Source organism: Haplochromis burtoni, unplaced genomic scaffold (assembly GCF_018398535.1).
Source record: "Haplochromis burtoni strain Fernald_Lab_line unplaced genomic scaffold, NCSU_Asbu1 Contig_305, whole genome shotgun sequence".
Classification (NCBI taxonomy): Eukaryota; Metazoa; Chordata; class Actinopteri; order Cichliformes; family Cichlidae; genus Haplochromis; species Haplochromis burtoni.
In genome coordinates, this window is record NW_024582666.1 from 489,725 (window position 1) to 512,229 (window position 22,505).

Below are 22,505 nucleotides of genomic sequence, written 5' to 3' on the forward strand. Positions count from 1 at the left end.
TTGTCCTGCGTGACTCAGAAACATCTGCAGAAAGTTTGCAAACGAGCCACTCTGTTGATTTTAGTTTGAAATGCTGGAGCAGACAACACACAAGAGGCCTTCGTCCAACAAGACTGAGTGAGTGCATGCATGGAAGATGCTGTGAGACCCCCAGCTGGTCGCAGCACAATTCTGCCAGAGCTTCCTTCCTGTTAAAAGGGAGTTTCTTCCCCACTGTTTGGTGGGAAATATAAAACACTTTGAGGTGGCTGTTGTTGTGATTCGTCACTATGTAAATAAAATTCTATTTAATTGAATTGAAATAAACTGAATACAGGAGGAAGAGCACCTAACAGGCATCTTTTGCAGTTACTCAACTGATAAGAAACCAATGAGACTATCTAGAAAAGACAGTGGAGGTAACGTTCGACCAGAAAAATGAAACGAATGTTTAAGTGTCTTCAACGGCCAGTAGGAGGAAACTTCTCCGCTTGCAAAGAGACTCTCAGTTGTATAAAAGTTATAGGAAAACAGCTTTCACGTCCCTTACTCTGTGACCTCAGTAAACTCTTCCCTGATGAGTTTTTGGCTCGTTGTAAATCATTGTCACCATGTCACACCTGGACTTTGCAAACCAAATAAGTGCCACCATGTAGGCCCTTTCCATCTTTTATATACAGTCTATGACAGTGGTACAAGTTTTTTTTTTTGTTTTTTTTTTAAAAAGACACCATGGAGACGGACCATAAAAGACTAACGGAGAGCTTTGAAAAGAAAAGTAGTATCCTCTAACAAGGTGGAAGGAGTAAAAAGTCATTGAACATCCCCTAGTCATTCACAGATAATGTGATGAACTTGGAAGGCCAGGGTGGATAATAAGGAGCACCAGCCTGAGCTACTTGGTGTCAAAATGTCAATTTGTTTAAACATGGATATGCAGTGAGAACCCCACTGGCCAATCACACTGACTGTGTAAGGTACTTTATTAGCCAGAGTTTCTGCGAGATCCATCAGGAATGTGACACAGGCAAATTTACAATAGAAGTCTGAAATGTAGCCCACTGACAATGAAATGTGGGGTGGGAGGAATAAAGATCAACTGCAGAATAGGCTGCATAAGGAGCGAAAGGAGAAGGAGCTGGACAGGAAGATGAAATTGAGGTAGGTATTGAAAAGGGGAGACAAAGAGAACGATAAAAAAAAAGATGAACCGAGGCTGGAATGGACTAGGGGAGAGGGGATGGAGATTAGATGGAAGAGGAGATTGAAAATAGGGGAATAAGTGAAAAACTGATGAACTTGGGAGGCAGCGGTGGGTCAAGAGCACGTGAGAAGAGGAAACTGAAGTGGGAATTGAGGAGGAAGAAGGCAGAAATGAACTTGGGAGGAGGCGGCAGAAAGAGAGACAATGAGCAGAATAGAAGAGGAGATAAATGAAAACACACACAGGAGGGCAAAAGAGTGCCAAAGAAGGAAGGAGAGGGAAAAGGGAAAAAAGAGAACACAGTGACGTGAACAGAAAGAGGAGGGTGGGGGGTTGCTCCTCAGAGATAGACCATTAATAATCCATGGAGCCTTAAGTACTCCTATTGAGGGAGAAAATCGCTCCTGTGAGCCTTGAAAGCGGCCAACACGCTCATCCTCCCTCCTCTCACTTCCTCTTTTTCCCCCCTTCATTCCCTCAACTGCTTTTAAATATGGTGTCTTTTGTTTGCTGTGTCTTTGTGGCACAAGTTGTTATTGAGTTGTTCTTTTGCTTCGAATGTGACAGTAAATCTCTCTCTTATGGCCCCTACACACTGCGCGATAACAGCAATCTCGCTGGTTCATTGCATTCCACGCTGAGCGAAATGGCTCTAATAAAATCGCAGTTCCAATCTGTGACAGAATGCACCATATCAATATCCTGGCATGTTGTATGATAAATACATGATTTTACACCAAAAAACGCACACAATTTCATAAATCATCAACTTGTATTACATGTTTTGTACTCAACAAAGCTTTCTCCATGCCTCATCCTCATTGTGTGAGTCTCAATGCAATTTTTTTTCTCTGTATTTATGGCAAGATGTATGCATCATTCAGTGTCATTAGATCCTGCATTAAAGTGTCTGTTGAAAGCTGAAAGCTCCATTATGATCGTCCTCAGCAGACCTAGATTTTTCCAGTATTCTGAGCTTTTTAAAAGACTTTTTTTCTTGACCTTCAAAATTGCTGTTGGTAAAACAACATGAGAAACAACAGTTTCGGCAGTTGTTTGTCTTTTTAGTTTGTGAGCTGAAGAGCTAACCACAGTGTGAAAATCTGTTGTTTCACCCTTTTCTCTAGATTTTGGACTTCCTACACTAACTCGTTTCTCTTCTCTTTCTTCTCACAGTGATTGTCTTTGTCCATTAATGCCCTTTATGCTGCTCTGCTTCAACGCAGAGAAAGAGAGAGTCTGAGAGGTGAAAAGGAGAAGCAAAGAGTAAAGAATGACTGGAAAAGGAAAATAACAATGGAAGCAGAGTAAGATAAATGAGTGGGGCAAACTCGAAAATAGAGGAAAAAGTATTGTGAAAGAAAGTGAATCAGAGGACAGATGCAGGCTTGTGAAATGTTGCAAAAAATAAAATGCACTATACAGTATATACCTGTCATAGAACCTAATATAAGGCATGTTTCTGACCTTTACCTGTGTTATATTTACACGTGACATTAGCATGTCTGCAGCTTTTCCACAGAATAATGTGTTTTTCAATGTTACCATGGTTTTTTTTTTTCAAAAAGGTAAAGTTGTTATTTTGTAACATAAGAGTGCCTCAGAGGAAGAAGCTCCAACCACAGAGGCTGACATTTCAACAGTAAAACTATGTGAGGATTAAAAAGCCACAGCGCAGCCTAACTTTGATTGACAGGTGGCATGTCGGTACAGTGATAATACGAGATGGAACACTGAGCACACATGATAATATCAAGCACTCAACTTCATTGTGTAACAAATGCATTTCCACAGGAAACTTATTTATTTTGGGTTTTTTGGTTTTGTTTCATAGTTTGATTTTTTTCCACATGAAGGCCACCATATAAAGTCAGGCAGGGAGAATGGAGGAAATATTCACGTAAAGCTCTTTGACTGGGTACCATAATGAATTAATGAAATCATTGCGTGGTAAGCCAGCAGCAGACAGAGGCCTAGGCAGTAGAGAAACAGAAAGACAGACAGCTAAAGATGAGAAAATTAATGAGCAAGATGACACGGAAGGGGCAAAGATGAGAGGCCAAATGAGAATGAGGCAGAAAAAGGTAGCGAGAGAAAAAGAGATGGAGAAGCCTGAAAATGAAAGGAAAGAGAAAAAGGAAGCACAAGGGCCCGGGAGGAAGGCAGGAGACAGAGAGACAGAAAGATAAAACACATGGGATGGGTAATTAATGAGGGACAAGAAAGGGAGGGGAAAAATGGGGAGAATCTGAATGAAGCAGATTAACAGAGATGGATGAAAAACACGAGAATCAATGAAACAAAAAGAGACTAAATAAGGGCTCTAAAGAGTAAGAAATAATAGGGGAAAAGGCAGTAAACAGGGTCAAAAGGCAGAAACAGCCCACAAGACAGTGAGAAATAGATGGAGACGGATAAAAAGAGAAAGTGGATGTGACAGGCAAAAGAAAAAAGGGGAAAAAAGTGGCATATAGAATGAGGAGGAACAGAGTCGGGGGCCTAAGTCAGCCAGGCGTTCCCCGAGGCAATGCCATTGTCTGTATGTGCTTGCGTGAGTGTGTGTGCAGCGACTTTACAGTCAGGAAAGTGCATTTGCTGTGACACTGAAAGTACTCTGTGGGCTCGTGCACAGCTACCCTTCCTCTCTTCGGTTTATTCCATCCCTCGCCCAGAAATCCTTCAACATTTTAATGATTGTAAACGTGTTTAGGCAGACTCAGCATGCTAAAATGGCATCTGAAAAGTAGATTTTATTTACATCAAACAGCAGCATCTTCACTGTATTTGAGTATTTTCATCATGTATTCAAATTCCTTTACCTTTGTGATAAAGACATTTTTTTACCAACGCAGCTGTGCTTCAGAATTCCTTTAAACCGTCTGGAGCAATGCAGCAATGGTAGAATCACATACTTGGTACAGGCTCTTGTTTACTGTTTGCATTACATGTAGCAGAGTAGCATCACAACTGAAGAGGAAAGCAGTTTCATAAGTTTGAACACGATCCTTTATTTGTCGATTTTTATCGTCAAACTAATTATACGCCTATCTATAAATGAAAACAGCCAAGTGTTTATTTTTCACCCACTAAAAAATAAATATCACTTCAACACCACATTTCTACACTGTCAACTTGAACTCAAAGATGTGGATCATAAATAGTTTACTTACTGACAGAGTAGTTTTAGCGGTTAAGGCTGTTTAAGGCTACCACAAGTCAAGTCTTGAGCCCTTGAGGACATGTTCAAAATCAGTTTTTTTCAGCAAATACATTCAAAGCTGTAGAAAATTCTATTTTCTTTCAAAGCTGGTAATAGTGCTGTTTTACATAAAAGACAAACCCAGTGTATCCAACAAATGAAGTTAACAGTTTGCTCAGATCATAAAACATGCTACACAGGAGGTTGAGACACAGGGATTGATGAATCTGAGATGCCAAGCACTGCACTCCGTTCCACTGCTATGGGACTTCACAATAGAAGAAAGACTATCTTTCATCTCAACAATAACAAGGAATACATATGGCGTTTTTGTTGCCAAGTGATTTATCTGAGCTCGCAGACATGTTTGTGTTCGTCTGGTGTTGCCTCTTGCCACGCGGTGCTGCCTTGCATTCTTGTTAAAGTTGATTTTTACACCAAAACTTTGCTTCACCAAAGCGCCTGAAGCAAATCATCGAGTATGTATTTTTTTTATTCATGGATAATGTTAGCATAAACTCGGTCTTATGGCAAAATGTTAAATGTAGAACTTAGCTCTTTCTAGGCAAGCGTTTGCCATTTTCTTGTTTATTAAGCGTATTATTTAGCTAAAAACATGAGTCAAACTCACCACATTCAAGTCAGGGTCAGAGCTGCATATCCGTGATTAACCCCTGACAGGAAACAGGGGTAACCTAGACAACTGTCAAGACAAAACTAAGCAATTATTATGCACCACATTTTCCTCCCTGGTGATAGCTTTCAGAGCTGCTTTTGTCTCAGATGTCAAATGCAGACTTTACTTCTCAAACACACATGAATTTGATATCGCTGTCCTAAAGACTGGTGACAAAATGAAAAGAAAAGAAAACCCAAACCTCCGACCTTTACAGGGAGTGGATCTGGAAAAATGATTTGGCTCCGCACATCAGTGCAAAGTTGTTCTGAGTGACCACCTTTATCGTGTGAGGAAACATCTGTATCCCTGTGGGAAGGGTCTTTTCCAAAATGAAAAGTCCCCATACATAGGGGATGAATGATCACTCAATGGTTTGAGAAAGGAGACAATGATGCAAATTATGTGCCGCAGCCACTGCAATCTCCTGATCTCAACCTAGTTAAACATCTATAGGAGATTTGTGGTCAACATATCGGACAGTGCTACCCTGCACCATCACCAAAACACCAAATAAGGAAAACATTCATAGAAAAATGCTGCTTCACAAACTTGGAGAATCACGTGCTGTTCTGGTGGATCTTGGTAGCCCAGCACACTAACTTTAATTTATCATACGTCTTCTGTGTTTCCCACATTTGGAATACATATGCTCCCAAACTGCATGAATCGCTGCCATTTGTAGTAATCCTTCTCATACTGCATCGGTTTTCCTCCAAGTTGTTTCTCGGCAGCTTTGCGACACACGCGAACTGGAATTTGACCAACTTTGAAAGGGCTTATGGTGTATTTGGTCTCAAACTCCTACAAATTACAGTCTTTAATGTGTTCTTGGTCACCATTCAGACATGTTGATATAGTCAGACATCTGAATTGAAACTATAGCTTCAGCTAGCCCGAGCCTTGTGGTAACTGCTTGCATATTGTATAGTGTGTTCTCAGTTTGAACCAACAGAGTTAGTAAACTGTAAAGCAGCATCTTCACTATGGGCTCAGAAATGACTGCAACACTGTTGCATGGTCAGACCCAGTAATTAGACTATTGTGAGAATAATCAACAGGAAATCACTTTTCTGTTTCATCCACAGTGAAACAATGAAAAACAATGTAGCAAAGGAAGGTTTACAGACAACAGGAACTCCTTTTATTGTGTCTGTGTGCTGAAATAAAATGCATCATCACTCTACATTGGTTTCATTTCTTACCAATAAAGACATAAATGTCAAGTTAGATGAATTTCACAACCTAAGATATCTTAAAGTACATCCAATAGGATGCTGAATGCCACATTAGCACCTTGCTGTACTGATTCAGCCTTGCACGGGAAACATCTGCTCGTGTGTTTTTCCACTCACTTAGCATCACAGTTCCATGTGCGCGGTGAGAATTACAATCCCGAAACACTGAAAGAGTTTATGAGTTTATGCCAATGCTTGTAATTCTATTGTTACCATGGCCTGCACATTGTGGTGCACACCATGTCCTGAGGTCTCCTGCAATCCTGCCTTTCTTCTCCCCCTCAGTTGCTTCCCCCGCTCCTCGTTTCCCCCTGCAGCTTCCAGAAAAGAACAACAAAGCTGGCATGTGTTGCTGCCAAGCTCCCATTTAGCCATGACAAACACAGCTCACCAAAATGCACAGCTAGGGATGCAGGAATACTGAGAGGCAGAGAGAGAACTACAGAGGAAACTGGGGAGATATAAAGGCAAAGGTCTGGAGACTGAGGTCCTCGCTGGATCTCTTCACCCGCCTCCTCATATCACTCCCCTCTATCGTCTCTAAAACATGCACCAATGCTCTCCATGCACAGCTGCAATGTGCAGTCTAATGATAAACCAGGCAAGCAAGGACAAACAGGCTGCACACGCACGCACACACAAAAACTCGCACACAATCATTACTACATATCTGTTTGTCGTTACATGCTGTTTTCATTCTGCAAGCCGCTGCTCTCTCCTCTCCTCCTCCCATCTATCCCTCTCTTATTCCATCCTCACTTCCTCCCTTTTTCGTTTTATCTGCTCTAACTGAGCTGCCTGTGTTTGCCTTTCCTGGGTTTTGTCCACCACACTAGCTGAGGGGTTTCTCAAATGTGCGCTGAGTTGACTCATAAGCAAGACTGAAGTCCTGGTTAAGCTCTCAGCACGCTGGTCTATCCATGACATTATCATAGGTTTGAATGCAGGCCACAAACTGAAGCAGGTGTCAGCAGTTTTCACTTTGCATGTCTTTTTGCTATTTTCTTTGTCTGACAAAGCTAAAGCATTTGTGCATTTAAAAAAATAATAAAACAAAACAGCTCATTTTCATTTGCCCTGTAAGCTCTGAATGCTTCTGTATAAAGAAATTACTATCAGCTACTACCCCCTGTGCCTACATACTCTCTTTAATCCACTTCACGCACATGTCTGACCTAGTTTTGACCTGCCTTGACCCCTATTTGCTTGATATTGTCATCTCCCTGTTTTAAATCTTCCAGAGCAACTCAGAAAAGCAAACCCACACCTCCCATAAATCCTCTCTGAAAAGGTCCAAATGTCAATGAAGTGCTACTTGAAAGTGCATAAAGGGTCGCCCACACTGAATTTCTCAACTAAATAGCGACAGAAAGAGAGGTCCATCACAGCCCACGAGTGACCTTGCTGATCAAGCGCATGCTATGTCGCACCTGTTTAGGTGAAGCCAGGGGAAAAGCAGCAGAGAACGACACTACAGTGAGGAATAAAGTGTGCAGAGTCGGATTGCATTTTTACACAAAGTAACACACAAGACCTCTCAGCTCAGACAATTCTTTTGATATAGTGTACCACCACAGCCCCCCTACGCACACTTCTTGGCGCTTGATGGGTTCATCTATCATTCGTTAAAATAGTGAAAAATGCCATTGTGGATCAGCCTGAGGTGCCATATGTGCAGCCAGGTAATATTTTTCAACCACAAGTTGATAAGACTTTGGTTAAAATGGCTATTTGCAATCTACAGACTGCCACCAAGTCTGGAATGAGAGGAAACTCTTGTTATTGAAATAATGAATACATAGAATGCAGATACCCAGTAGCACTGTTGGGCTCTGCAAAGAGATTGTAATGTCAGGATCTGTCTGGTCTTGTTGAAACACATGCTGCATTCTTCAAAAAACCCAGTGGGAAGGTCACATTTTTTCATGTGTGATTCCTTCATCGTGTGTCATTATCATCTGCCAGTAAATGCCATTGTAAGATTTATGATCACACAGGAACTATATATGGAGCTGATGGTGAAACAGTAGTGGCTGTGCACGGAGGGCAATAAAAAAGGTAATAAAGGGATCAAATAGCCTAATAAGTTTGAACATCACAAAAATATTGACCTTAAACTTGTTGAGAATGAACATTATTTAAGGAATTATATGACTATAGGTTAACAAATTTATTAGGTACTGTCCAACGAAATGTTTATGTAAAGGTTTATCCACCAGCATGCACAAGCTCTTTAAACAAAATTATATTTTTAATGCTAAAATATAATTATTGTTGTTATTGATGAATTCTCCAATTTTACCGTTTAACAAAAAAGCTGTAAAAAATTAAAAAAGCACTATTTTTTGATTAAGATGCCAAATTACAGTAAGTTGTTTGGGTTCCTGAACAGAAAAATTCATTTTGGTGATAAATGCTGTACTTGATTCATTTGCCCAATCAAATGAAAACATGGATTCAGTTTATTATTATTTGTCCGATAAATTACATTAATTTTAGTTCAAAACAACTTTTCAACAGTTTTCTAAAATATTTGTTTGTCTTAATGGCAGCTGGTTTAATAAATGTGTTAAGCATTGTATTTATTGATCTTGTAGCCACAATTTTCCAAATTGCGATTGTTTTATTTATTTAATAAAAACAAATTGCATGCTTTTTGAAAATTTGGCAACATGAATGCACAAAAACTACATCAGATACCTCAATGAAATGCCGAAGCAGCGTACTAAAAAGCCATGGTAATTTGATGGTAGCTGTGATGGTTAAAAGTTAATCATTAAGTACATTCTAATCAAATTAGTAGTCAATAATTAAGTGTGAATTTACAGTCTTCAGGACATTTTCAATGGGGGGAAATGGTGAAGTAAAGAAAGTATGTTGGCATTTCTTAACAGGATAAAAAAAAAGGAGAATAAATGGATGAAAGACTAAAATCTGCCCATGAATCGTTAAATACCAGTTATTGTTCAATCGCCTTGAAGCTCAATTGTTTCCTAGTTAGTATATTCTGATGTGCCACTGGTTTCACTACAAAGAGAAAGGTTATGACTAACAGTCATGTTTGTCCTTCATTATGGCAGGAAAAGAAAAACCAAACTGCGCCCTGCACAGATTCCAGAGTGTTTATAAAAAGCTGGAGGAAAATGTCAGGAAATCTAGAGGGTATTCTGTCTCAAAAATGCAAAGCAAAAACAATCCGCTTGAAGTAACAGAAGACTCCTTACTCGCATGAAGCGGAGAAAAGAAAGAGAAGGACACAAGGCACTTTACTCGTGACTATCCCACTGGCAAAGCTTTGCTGTTATTGCCTTGCTTATTTTCATTCATTACCACGGCACTTTAAATATCATACATGGCTCTTCCCATCCCCATCTCTCCCTGCCCTTACCATTATCTTGTGATTTCTTTTTTCCTGTTGAGTTTTATTTTCTGCTCTCTAGTAAATAAAGAAAGTAGCTCAGCTTTCTGTCCAAGAGGACCAACAGTAGAGTAAAGCTTATCTCAACAAAGAAGCATAACATCCCTGTTATTAGATGTCGCCACATCTCCACCAACAACAGCAGCACACAAGATGCAGGGCTGGGAGCCAACTGTGTGTGAGGTACACTACCTTCTTTATGTACTATATTAAGCAAGTCTCCTATTGACAGCTCTGTGCAGAAATGTCCCTCACAGTAAAGTGAGACAACACGGTTTATCTGTCATCGTGTGCGTCTAACAATAATTATTCACACAGTCTTTTTCTCATTTGAGCTTTTTTGTCCACCTGCTCTCCCTTTACTCCGTGACTCTCCTGCTCTTTACCTGTGCACACTCTAGTCTTTCTGCTCCCAATCTCCTCGTTTCTTCTACCCCTTTCCTATCGATACCTCCATCTTTGTTTTCTTGCTGAATTTCTATCCACATTTAGCAGGGTTCTCCATCAGTTTCTTCTGTTTTCTGTTCATCCCGCACCACCTTTTTATTTCCCTATTACTCCTCTCTCTTATCGTAGCATATGATAAATGGCTCTTCTGTGACCTGTCACCACCTCCCAGCTGGTGTGTGTGTGCCAAGTTGTGTTACGTGCCTCTACTATATGTGGTTGTGTGCTTTTCTAAAGCAGATAAATACACAGATGTGTGTGTATACACAGATTAGTATGTCTGTGTCTGGTCATGTGTGTTTGTCAGAAGCCACACTGGCCTCATCGACCTGCATGACCCTCGACTATCTCAACCGGTGCCAACACTGGCTCGAGGCTACAATTAAATATCCACCCTAAAGGGCAGTTGTCTGGCAGAAAACAAACGCACCTGTGATGGCCGGGGCTCTGCGGAGGAATGACATATGCGCCCACCTGTCAGATGAGTCTGGCGAGGTTTGATAGCCCGGGCAGAGTTGCTCCACTGCCCGTCCATTATGTCCTGATCCGCCTTATAGTTCTTAGCGAGTGTAAGTGCTGGCTTCTCTTCCACGGTTCAACTGGCAGGAGATTTGCTCAGATGAGAAGTAAATTGATGTCTCAATTATTTACCGTGAATTATTTATCTGTAATTACTCCACAAAGGATTTGCCGTGCATCTTTGCCCATTTTCAGCCAAGCTTTCTTATTCAATCTAACATCCACTTCACACCTGGATGCTGCCCACTGCGACCACAGCTTCCTTCTACCCAGCTGCAGAGAGTTGAGTGCTTTGCTCTAAGGTAATTTGATGGTAATTGGTGAGGGCATGCTTTTGTCAAACTGCCAGTGCCTTTTTAAACTTTCAAGTCAATTAGATGCAGCCAAGAGGTGGCTGGAAAGACTTAGCTTTAGTCATACTCTGAGCTCAGTGCCACTTAATGTAAAGAAAAGCACTCTGCAGATTTGACAAGTTTAACTTTATAGACCACATGGCATCAGCTGCCTCTTATTTCAGTGAGACCAGTCATAACATAAAGGAACTCTGCTGCAGTATCTACAGGCAGCTGACATCCATCCATTTTCAGGATGGTAGATGTCTCGAGCTTGTCCCAGACTTTGGCCGAGAGACAGGCTACGCACTGGAGAGGGTACAGTCTATAACAGGTGCTGCTCACATATTCAAACTAAAAGGGAATGGGTAAAAAATGGATGGTTGTCAGCAGCACGGCTGCTACTCTATGATTTTGCATCAATTTACCACGAATATTAACCATTTTTGTGGTTTTTCATTATAAGGCAAACTCAAGGGTCAAGCTGAGGACGATCTGTGAGCACATCGCCCTCTTTGATCTTAGCTACTACTAAGGTAACAATGTACACTCACTAACTTTAATAGGTACACCTTTTCAACTACTTGTTAACACAGCTATCTAATAAGCCAATTACATGGTATTTGAGATGGCAGAGGCTCACCAAAAATGAAAAAAAAAATAGAGGATTGGAAAAACATTTTCAGGTCTGCAAAGTCTTGATTTCTGCTGCATTTGGATGATAGAGTCAGAATTTGGTGTAAACAACATGAAAGCATAGATCCATCCTACCTTGTATCAGCAGTTTAGGCTGCTGCTGCTGATGTAACAGACACTTTGGGTCTCTGTTGAGCATCCTCCCACACTAAGGGTGGACAATATAGCCTCAAAGCTATTTCCCAACATTTCAAGGGAATCTGAGATAATGATATTCGTGACAATACAGGAAAAAAAAAACCTGAAGGTTTTATCAGTGATCGCAGCTTCAAGTTTGCAGGCAGCAGCCTGCATGCAGTTTGTTATTGCATGAAAAAAATAAGGGCATTTTCCATCCTTCCTTTCCAATGAGTTACTGTCACTGATGACAGGCTACCTAATACAAAGTGTGAATCTACAGCTACAAGATGCCAGCAGCATCAGCATTATACTGCAATAGTAGTGACAGAGCATAAGCCCAGTGTAAGCATAAAAGTAGCCTAGATAGTGTTTTTCCTGGAAATTTTAAATATAACACAACTGCTTAACACTTTAACAAAAATGTAACTTAACCTTATGCCTCCTCTGGAGCAGGATGATACAGTGGAACCGCGGCTTATGAAGACCCCATTTAACAAAAAATTCAAGTTACAAAGGCACTTAACGGCAATATTTCTGCCCATGGTATGGCAAAATGCCCGCATAACGAAAATCCCCGTACATTAATTAACGTATATGTAAACTTTAGTTTTAGTGTGTACACGTATGTATGTATGCTTTCTTCAGCCTCCACCACCTCCGCCACCTCCTCCTCCACCAAGAACTTCGTCCTCAGCCATTATCGCTTCACTCAAAAGGCGACGGAAAAAGATGCTTCGGCTTACGAAAATTTTGACTTACGAAAGACTTTGTTTAGATTTTTTTTTTAACCTGACTGTTTTGCTGGGGGTTTGTTTGCTGCATGTCTTCCCATGTAGATTATTCAGTGCAGTGACTTGCAGAAAAATCTTTCTGAAACCCATCTTTCTTTTTTAATTTTGTAAGTTGGGGTTCCACTGTATTGGCACATAATACAAATATTTTACACTTTGGATGCTGTATCTTCAGTCAAGGTCTTTGACCAGATGCTGCCTTTCCACCATGTAACTGCATCAGTAATTTCCATCCACCATTTAGTCTTCCTGTTATAAGGAGTGTAACTAGCGAGTGCCCCACCCATGCTCAGTTGAGTCATTTGTTTACTTTTGGGTCACACATCACCAGCTTCTCCAGTCTCCTCTGTGGCTTCCTGGTCTGCGTACTCGGTGTTTTTTGTCTCAAGTGGTGAAACAAGTTTATAGTTTCCACCTATAGCTGGAACAGTTTTCTGGCACATTTTCTAACTGACTGTGTTTCACTGGAAGTTGTTTGAGTAAGTTCCTTTTTACTGACACTTCATCAGAGGCTGACATGCAGCTCCTCCTCTCAGACATGCCTGGGCTTGTTTCGCTGTAGGAAAATAAATGCACGGTATTGCTATATCAGTAATATCACAATATGAAACTTTTATATCACATAAAAAATGTTTTCTTTAATTTATCACAGTACTGCAAACAGTACCATCCCCTTATGACCACAGTGTGTATCTTCATTTGGTTTCATCCAACATGTCACAAAGATTAATTCATCTCAAACGGTTACAATGATGTAATAACAATAAATATATATGTAACTATATTGTAACTACTACTGTGAAAGGATACAACTCTACAGTTATTTGGGTGAAGTGACCTTTTGCAAACAATGCACTTGTTTTGGAGTCCATTCAGTGCTGGAGACAAACTGCCTATTGTTTAAGAGCTGCAGTATGGAAACAACATGTTTGTCACATGATCTGTTAATGGTATAAAAACTAAACAAAACTGTTTTCTCAAGTACTCACATACTTGTGGGTACTTGAGCTAATGTCAGAATTGCCGCAGCCTTAAACAGCTCTTTAAAATCTGAATGATTCTTTTGTTCTTTTGTTTTACTGCACTTCAGAAAGTGGATCATGTACGAAACAACTATCAATTCTGCAGGTACAGACTCACTTTTTATGTGTTATTACCATATAATTATACTATCACACTGCGGCAGGGCTTGCAGGTGTGAATGTGTTAAATGTGTTTTTAGCCACAGTGAAAAACCACCCATGTTCAATCAAGCTTTTCAGAATAAATAAAAGGTCAAAATGTATTTTATATGATAATTTGTCCATTTAAAAACCCTGATACTTAATTACCACAGCACCTTCAGAGCAGTTGCAATTTGCTCTTCTAGGTGGCAGCTTTTTAAATTTCACTCCTGCTCTTGTATGGACAAACAAGCCTTTGTGTGACATTTCCAAGCACCGCGTAATTAGTTTTATTGTGATATTTTGGCTTGTAAAAGTATGCTGCTGCATTCAACGTAATGAGAATCGGTGCCTTAACACACAACCTTCAGCGCACTTAGTGCACTGCCGGCCCTGTCTCGCTTCTATGGAAATCAATTGAGCATGGCCTGATACTATTTAGAAAAGCAGATGGCATGTCTAAATGCTAAGCAGGAACTAATTTGTTCATTTCATACCAACAATGTCAACAGCGCATTACCCATTATGTCATTCATATTCGCACAGTCAGTGAACTACGCCTGCAGTGTACAGTATGAAACCAACCAAAGGTTAGGAATGGGAAATTACATCGGTATTAGGAATAAAGACAGTGTCAGATTTGTGTGACTGAACCATAACTTTAGTCTTTATACCTCCTCTTACCCACATTCAAGAGTACAAATAGGATGGGAAGCTCCTTACCACCAACTGGTGATTGCACTGAAACTTCCTTTTGCTGTTGGAAACAGGTGACCACCAGACAAGTGGTAGGAGGCAAACTGTTTCAAAGCAACAGCAGTCCGACTTGGAGCGACTTCAGGTTTTGCAGTCTAAAACTGTATATGAACACAGACAGATTGCCAACATGTTGCAATCAATCTCAGTCAATCTGTGCAGATGAGCGCAACTCGTATACAATGCACCCCTTTGCAACTGGGAATTCGAGTCAATTGGTTGCCATCTGGTTGGGCTCTGTTCCTATATAAAAGCAAGGCTGCTGATAACCTATGTAATTTTGCAGTTGTATCACCATCCTGCAGCACCTAGATCATTATTTGTGGAGGACTTTCTGAAATTCTGTGAGGTTCTGGCCAGAAACTGGATGCATGAAGTTAATGTCACTTTCTGTACATATAGATTATAACAGATCTGGAACAAAGATTCAATTATAAAATGCTAGATCACTAATAGACTGACTGTCTTATTGCAATTGAATCACCATCTTGATGAATCAAATTCACTTTGAAGATAGTAACTGACTGCGAGTGGTTGCAGACCTGGTCTCCGATTTTCAATCAAAGATTTCAAAGGCAACAAGATCACAGTAATTTTGAATATTTCACCTGATGTGACTATGAATGAAACATCATAAAGACTGCCGATGCCTTGGTGGTTAAAGTAGCAGAAATATGACCACTTCCACTAAACATTAACTTAGTTATTTGCATTTCAAACAACGTCTGGTCTTTGAACTTTAGGAAGAATTTTTAATATTGAGTTTTCAGATGATTTGGTATGCTTGACATTTGCGCTACTTGTTTGTTTAATCTGAGTAGGTTTGATGATGACAATGCTTGACATACAGCGTTTTGCAGCTCAGAATGAAAACCAGCCACCCTGGCAAGAGCACTGTCACATCCAGAAGCTTTCTGAGCCAGCGGAGCTAGATGCAAACCTCTGAACAAGTTAATTTCACCACAACTGCTCCATTGCAGCTGCTTAAATGAAAACAGACCTGAAGATTACCAAACATCATCAAAATGTAGCCGTTGATGGCAAAGATGGTGCTGACGATGATCAAAAACGTCTCCACTATTTGTGGCGTCAAACTGTGTTTTTAAGCTCTCTGGTCTTTGCAAATTCGTGCATTATAACCTATTTTACTTTGAACCTGTTTACCAGTCAAACCCATTATATGCATACTGATCTACAGATAGAGATTGTTTATTGGGCAAACCATTAAGAAAACCAATCTTTATAGCACTTCATAACAAAACAGATATTAACACCAGCAGAAACTTTTGGTGTGCTCGTGCTTGGCATTGATAAGGCCAAGAAAGTGATGATAACCATGAAGCCTGATAAAAAGCCAGGACTGTGAACTCAGCAGAAAGAGGTGAATATAGTTTCTAAAAAACTTCAGCAGAGTCATTTTTCCCTACAGTGAAACCTTTAGAAAATGGATTATAAAATGAGTCTGAAACAGTTCACAGTATAGTTCACAGTATAACTTTCCACATTTCAAAAATGGGTTTCAGAAAGATTTTTCTGCAAGTCACTGCACTGAATAATCTACATGGGAAGACATGCAGCAAACAGACCCCCAGCAAAGCAGTCAGGTTAAAAAAAAATCTAAACAAAAATAACATATCCCAGAAAAGAAAGAACTGGTTTTCACTCAGGGCCTTAACACCCAAACCAGACCGATATTCAAGTCACATGTGTAAAACTGTATTTTAATTAAGTGGAAATACTTGTCTGATTAGAGGCAAAAGCAAACATTGTTATACTGGCCTTCATACAGCTTCAATCCTTCTTTCCTGTCTCCAGCTGAACTATGGCTTGTTCCAATGTAAGCATTTACTCAAACGCATCTCTCTTTTACATCCAATTTTGGCAAAGCATTTAAATTTAGAACAAACAAGACTCGCTCTCATTCCCCAGATGAGACGTGAAATGTTCTGACCTGAACTCCTATAGCACTCAAATTACCTCAAAAGAGTTTGCGAAAGATTAAATAACTTTGATGCATATCAGCAGTGTTGACTATGGCTATGCAGACAGGCTTATTGTTGCAATTTAAAGTCTGCTCCCCTGGTGTTAAAGGAGTGACTCAAAACACTAACGAATGGCGGCGTGAGGCCAGAGTAAGCAGAACTTCCCATTTGGCAGAATCGCTGATCAAAAACACAGAACTTGTTCTTCTTTGCAAAACAGCTGCTCAGCAGACATGATCAAGAACAGTGATATAAGATGCACACGCTGCTGGTGTTTCAGCTGGAGAATCAAAACCATAAATGGCTCTCACTGAAAATTAAATCAACACATGATAATTGAATTAACATAAGAATTTCCTGTAAAACCTGTGTTCCTGCAGATATGTGTTCACAGAAGGGGTAATTTCCATTTTATAATCGACATTAGCTAATGCAATGAAAGCATTTGAGAGGACGTATAGTCTTTTGTTAGAAGGGATGTTCATGCAGTATATTCAGAGGTATATACCTCTATACCGTTGAATAATACGCCCTTGGTGCAGAACTGCTAATCTTCTGTTCCTAGATAAACATTTTTCGCTCAGTGTTAATTAGGCACCACTCCAGGTAATGAATAGGGGAGACAAAGGAGTAGAATAGCAGAGAAAGTGCTGTTAACTGTGATCAAGTGTTAAATTCTGTAATTTGACTCCAAGTTTGCCTCCTAATGACAAAAATTGCACGTGATCTATTTTGTGTTTGTGCACATGGCCACAAACTTAAAAGGATACAGCTGTTAGCACAAATGCTGTGTTATGGTTTGTATATTCACAGTAAAAGAAAAAGTTAATCACCATGTTGAAAATGGTCTTAAATGGTGACAAGGAAAACACACACACAAATACATGTGGTGCTTGACAGTGCGGTTTGTGACTAAGCTGCTGCTGCTTTGCTTATAAATCATCATACAACACTGTAATTAGTACACGCTGCGTTGCGTCTGATTGATAGCAGACAGGAATGCAATCACTCAGCTGCAACACACACACTGCATATAGATTCATATACAGATAGAAGGGAAGAAAGCACGTAATCTGTGCTCCTTTATTTCTATCCGAGAGGCGTTTTATCAATAACGTGTGCGCAAGTGTGCTTATGCGTGTGTAGTTGCACCACTGCAAGTCCTGAGGTGTTGTCTTCTAATTGAAATCTAAGAAAACAAACAGAACGAGCGGCTGCTAAACAGACAGGCCCCATTAAAACAAATGGGAAGTTCTGCTCATCTATTCAACACATTGTGATTAGCATGACAACGACCTGGCAAGTAGACGCACACGTAGCTGTTGTAACCGTGCTGGTGACGCACAAATATATATAATTAAAAACAAAAAGACCAAACACACAAACACACAGCAGGTTATTGATCACAGCCAGGGCTGGGATAGAAAGAGATGAGGTCAGGAAAGATACATTATCTTAATGTACTCATGTCCCTTAGTGGTGCACATGGCAAGCACACATGCGCACACATGCACGCACGCACACACAGACACATGCAAACACACATGGATTAGAGGTAGTGCTATGCAATTACACGCTCATATATATTCCAGATATTCATGCTGTAAAGAATTTGCAGCATTTTAATTGTTGAATATGTTTATTTATTTACGTGACAAAAATGGATTTGAAAAGAAAAATTACAAATATTACAAATAAATTGAGCTTTCAAAAATGACATTTCCAACATTAATGTACTCTAATTTGTTCCTGCTCTGACTGACTTTGGAACTCAATCAGCTTTCTCCCCATTTTCTCATTGCTCTCAGTTCCTGGAACCATTTTCTGAGCAGATGACATCAATAGAGGCCCTTTCTTAGCACGTATGCACGCACGCACAAACACACGCACAAACACACGCACACGACTTTACAATCTGTCAAGGGATGCAAACCTAGAGAGATGAGATTAAACCAATATATTACTTAAAAGAAAAGACATTTCCTTGCAATGGGCTAAATGAAACATGTGATATCAATATGTGTACGTTAAACATGAAGCCATGTCCAGCAGTGGATTAGATTAGCTCAGCATGAATGAAAACTAAAAGTCGGGTTAAACGGCTAATGAAACCTACCTTCCAGCACTTCTAAATCTCACTAAGTAACAGAGGCTGTAGTCAACCAAAGAGTCTTGGTTGCGATTGATCACAGGGGGGCGAAAACCACTGCACGTCATCTCTAGATTAATTAAAACAGCTATAGTGCACTGAGTGAACTCTACATGCAGCCTTATTAGCCCAAATGAATTATAAATAAACATGAAAAGCTGGTATTGGCAGCATAATAAATCATTTTAATCTTGTTAGTTCATACTGAAATAAAAAAACAAAAAAAAAAACAGCAGGCTTAGGGCTGTCCAGCGTGCACCTGTCCAAATACACAGAACTATATCTGGTGATCCCAGCACAAGAGCCACTAAGGAACGACGCAAGGGGAGCAACGAGCAACAAACGCTTCGGTGATTTTATTTTTTTCTGTTCTGATGAGAGAGAAGGATTCACACAGGTTGGTCTGCTGCACCTCCTGCTACTGGGAGACAATCTGCCGTTTTTAAATAATTACTGTACCAAACATATTTAAACTGTTAGCAGTCGGACGTACCGCCCACGGGACATTGGATGGTTTAGGGGACTAATAGGACTGCTAAGGGGTTAAATATGCCAGTGTTTACATTTTTGCTGTAGACATCAGCTTTAAACACAAGTTTTCATTAAAAGCCAACCAAATTTCAATGATACACCAGTTCCTGCATAGACTCCATTAGATGTTGGATGGCTGGAAACTTTCTTCAACTAAATGAGGAGAAGACTGAAGTTCTTGTTTGTGCTCCTAAAAATTTTGTACCTAGTGAAACTTGGGTCCACTTGCTACATTTGCATAACTGTCTATCAGGAGCCTTGGTGTTAGTATTGACTCAGCTCTGACTTTGGATGCCCATGTAAAATCTTTGGTTCGCTTCTGTTTTTATCACTTGAGAAACATTGCTAAGCTGAGTCCGAATTAGAATTAGAAATTGTCATTCATGCATTTGTTTCATCTCGTCTGGACTATTGTAATTCTTTGTTTACTTGTTTATGTAAAGCCTCTTTGGAGCATCTGCAAGTTGTTCAGAACGCTGCTGCAAAGCTTCTGACCAAGATTCAGCTGCACTGGCTCCCCGTTAAATTCAGAATCCAGTTTAAGGTTTTGACCTTGACTTTCAGGGCTCTGCATGGACAAGCACCAACATATATAAGTGAACTATTACATCCATACATTCCCAGCAGGTCCCTGAGGTCATGTGACCAGGGCTTGCTTGCTGTCCAACACATGAGGCTGAAAACAAAAGGCGACAAAGCTTTTGGAAGTGTGGCCCCCAGATTGTGGAACTCTCTCCCTTTGAGCCTAAGATCTGATCTCAGCTAGATTCATTAGATACTCATTTCCAAACTCAAGCACACATAGCATTAAAAACACTCACACTCTTAAAATAAAGACCAGGCTTTGCAAGCCTGAGGCACATAATCCCACACATGAGTGCACATCAGCAGAGCAAAATATCCCAGACTGAGAGAATCTCTCTTGGGGGAATAAAAGGAGGAGACAGATTGCAAAAATCCTAAATTAGGAATGAGAAAATCTACAGGTGCATTAGCTAGGTGCTGACATGTCTGCTCCCTCCCAGCTGGCATCAAGTTGAGGAGGAAAGAGACGCCGGTGCAGGGGCTGGTGGGAGGGGGTATAGCTTGTCAGTGTGATAGATTATACGTCGGCCCATGTGACAGACTGTTGGGAGAAACAGCAGCAGGAGATTCGCCGGGGAACTGCATCTCATCCTAGATTCAACAATAATATTTACATAGCTAGCCTGAAATGAGGGCATCACAGGCCTGACAGGATGGTAAATCGAACTAAATTGAATGCGTGAGCAAAAAAAGACGGAGAGAAAAAGAGAGCAAGAGTGAGAAAGAATGAGAACGAGGGGACGAAACAGACTGTCAAGCAATTGTCCTGTGCATGACTATTTGTGTGTAAATTTATGATTAGGTGTCTGATTTTCTGTGTTTATGTGCATGTTCCCATTTGAGTTAGTCTGAGTGCTGTTATGTTTTCATGTGGATGTGGTGTTAACCGTCAGCCGCTGTCTGCTTGCCATCTTGTCTCAAGTTTTACTCTTTGAAACCAACTATTTTTCATGCTTGTTTTCTATGTTGACGTGTATCTCTTTGTGCATGTGTGGAGCAGCTAGCAGCTCTTTGATTGAGAAGAAAGAAGAGGAATTGATGGAGGAGCAGATTTACAAAGTGCACAACAGTAAGAGAAGAACAGAGATGAAATCAGAGACTTCAGGGGGAATGAGAGTGAGAGAACAGGAAGTTAATCAAGCTAAAAGAGAAGGGTGTGGGGGGGGGGGGTTTCCAACTGAGAGATGGGGAAAAATGAAATAGAGGCAGATAAACAGGAGAATAGCAGAAGTAAAGTGAATGTGGTTAAAGTCCGTGAGATGTAAATCGACAGCTTATGATGTTCTCTAATGAAACGCATCACATTATGCACCTCAGAAAACACTAGAACATGTCAAAAAAATCATGCAAGGCACTTCCAGATTTATAGAAACCGACTTCCAATAACAAAAATAAATGCACAAATACATGCAGCTCTAACACTCACAAAAGATGATAACATTTTAACATTCAGATGCCCAACTTTCACTGAACACACCGTAATAAATAGAAGAGGACACTACGCTTTTCCAACTTAGACCCAAGCTCTTAGACTTGGACTCACTAACTTGCATCCCAGCAATTTCATTCTCAGTTGATCTGCCTTCCTGCCCTCACTTATAGTCATGAGCTTAGGATGGTAACCAAAAGAATGAGATTGCAGATATAAGCAGCGGAAATGAGCTTCCTCTCAAGGGTGGCTGGGCTCAGCCTTGGAGACAGGGAGAGGGGCTGACTTAGAGGGGAGCCGCTAATCCTATACATTGAAAAGAGCCAGTTCCTGTGCTTCAGGTATCTGACCAGGATGCCTCCTGGGTGCCTTCTAGGTTAGATGTCTGGGCATGTCCCACTGGGAGGAAGCCCTAGGGCAGACAAAGACACGCTGGAGAGATTTGGCTCTGGAAAGCTTTGGTATCACGGGACCAGGGAAATCCAATTTTTTCCACAAATGTACAAAAAGTGGATGGATAAACGAATGGATGGACGGACGGATAAACCTGAACCTGAAATATTAATTATTTTAATAAAAAACTAATTAACATCAAATTAATTAAAATCTATACTTAAAACAAGCTAAGAAACCAGGCGACTTCACTTCTCTACAAACGTATTCAGAATCTCTTGGCAATTGACAAGATATTTGGTACTGGAAGCTTTCTGGTGTTCCTTTGGCGTCCACTCGTAGTACACATTTTATTGGCAAACCATGTTTAAGTAGCTTTGGCTGCATACAGGTAAACACAGTATGTGGAGAGCAAACGATGGACTACATTTGCCAAAAATCTCAAACCCATCAGATATGATTGAGTTTTAATTTAGGTTTTTAAGTGCTTTTTTTATTCAGTTGCACATGTAAATGATGACAGGTGGATGAAGTCAACTGAGCCATAAAACATTCTGTTTTCCCTCCAGACATTCACTCAAAAATAGCTGCTGGTTTCTGTTACTTTGGTCTGAGTAATGATGAACCCAAACATGAATCTAAAATGTGCAGAATGCCGTCTTCATCCATTTACAGTTTATCTCAACGGATTTGATCAGGAATATGATTCTCACCACTCTTAATGCAGTTCTCAAAACAGTTTCTCTTAACACAGACTCACCTGTGCCAAAGGCACTAAAATGATCAAAGCCTTTTCCACATGTCAAAACATACAAAGTCATTCAATCCCTTCAACGCTGTGACCAATGAATAAAAACCTTCCATAACTTTTAAGACTTAGACACCTAACCCTTTTAAA

General features: G+C 40.3%; 1 protein-coding gene across 3 annotated transcripts in view; it reads right to left on the reverse strand.

The window, feature by feature from the left end:
• The window catches only part of pvrl2l (PVR cell adhesion molecule related 2 like), a 319,332-nt gene that overhangs the window by 270,125 nt on the left and 26,702 nt on the right, over window positions 1-22,505 (reverse strand). The window lies entirely within an intron of this gene.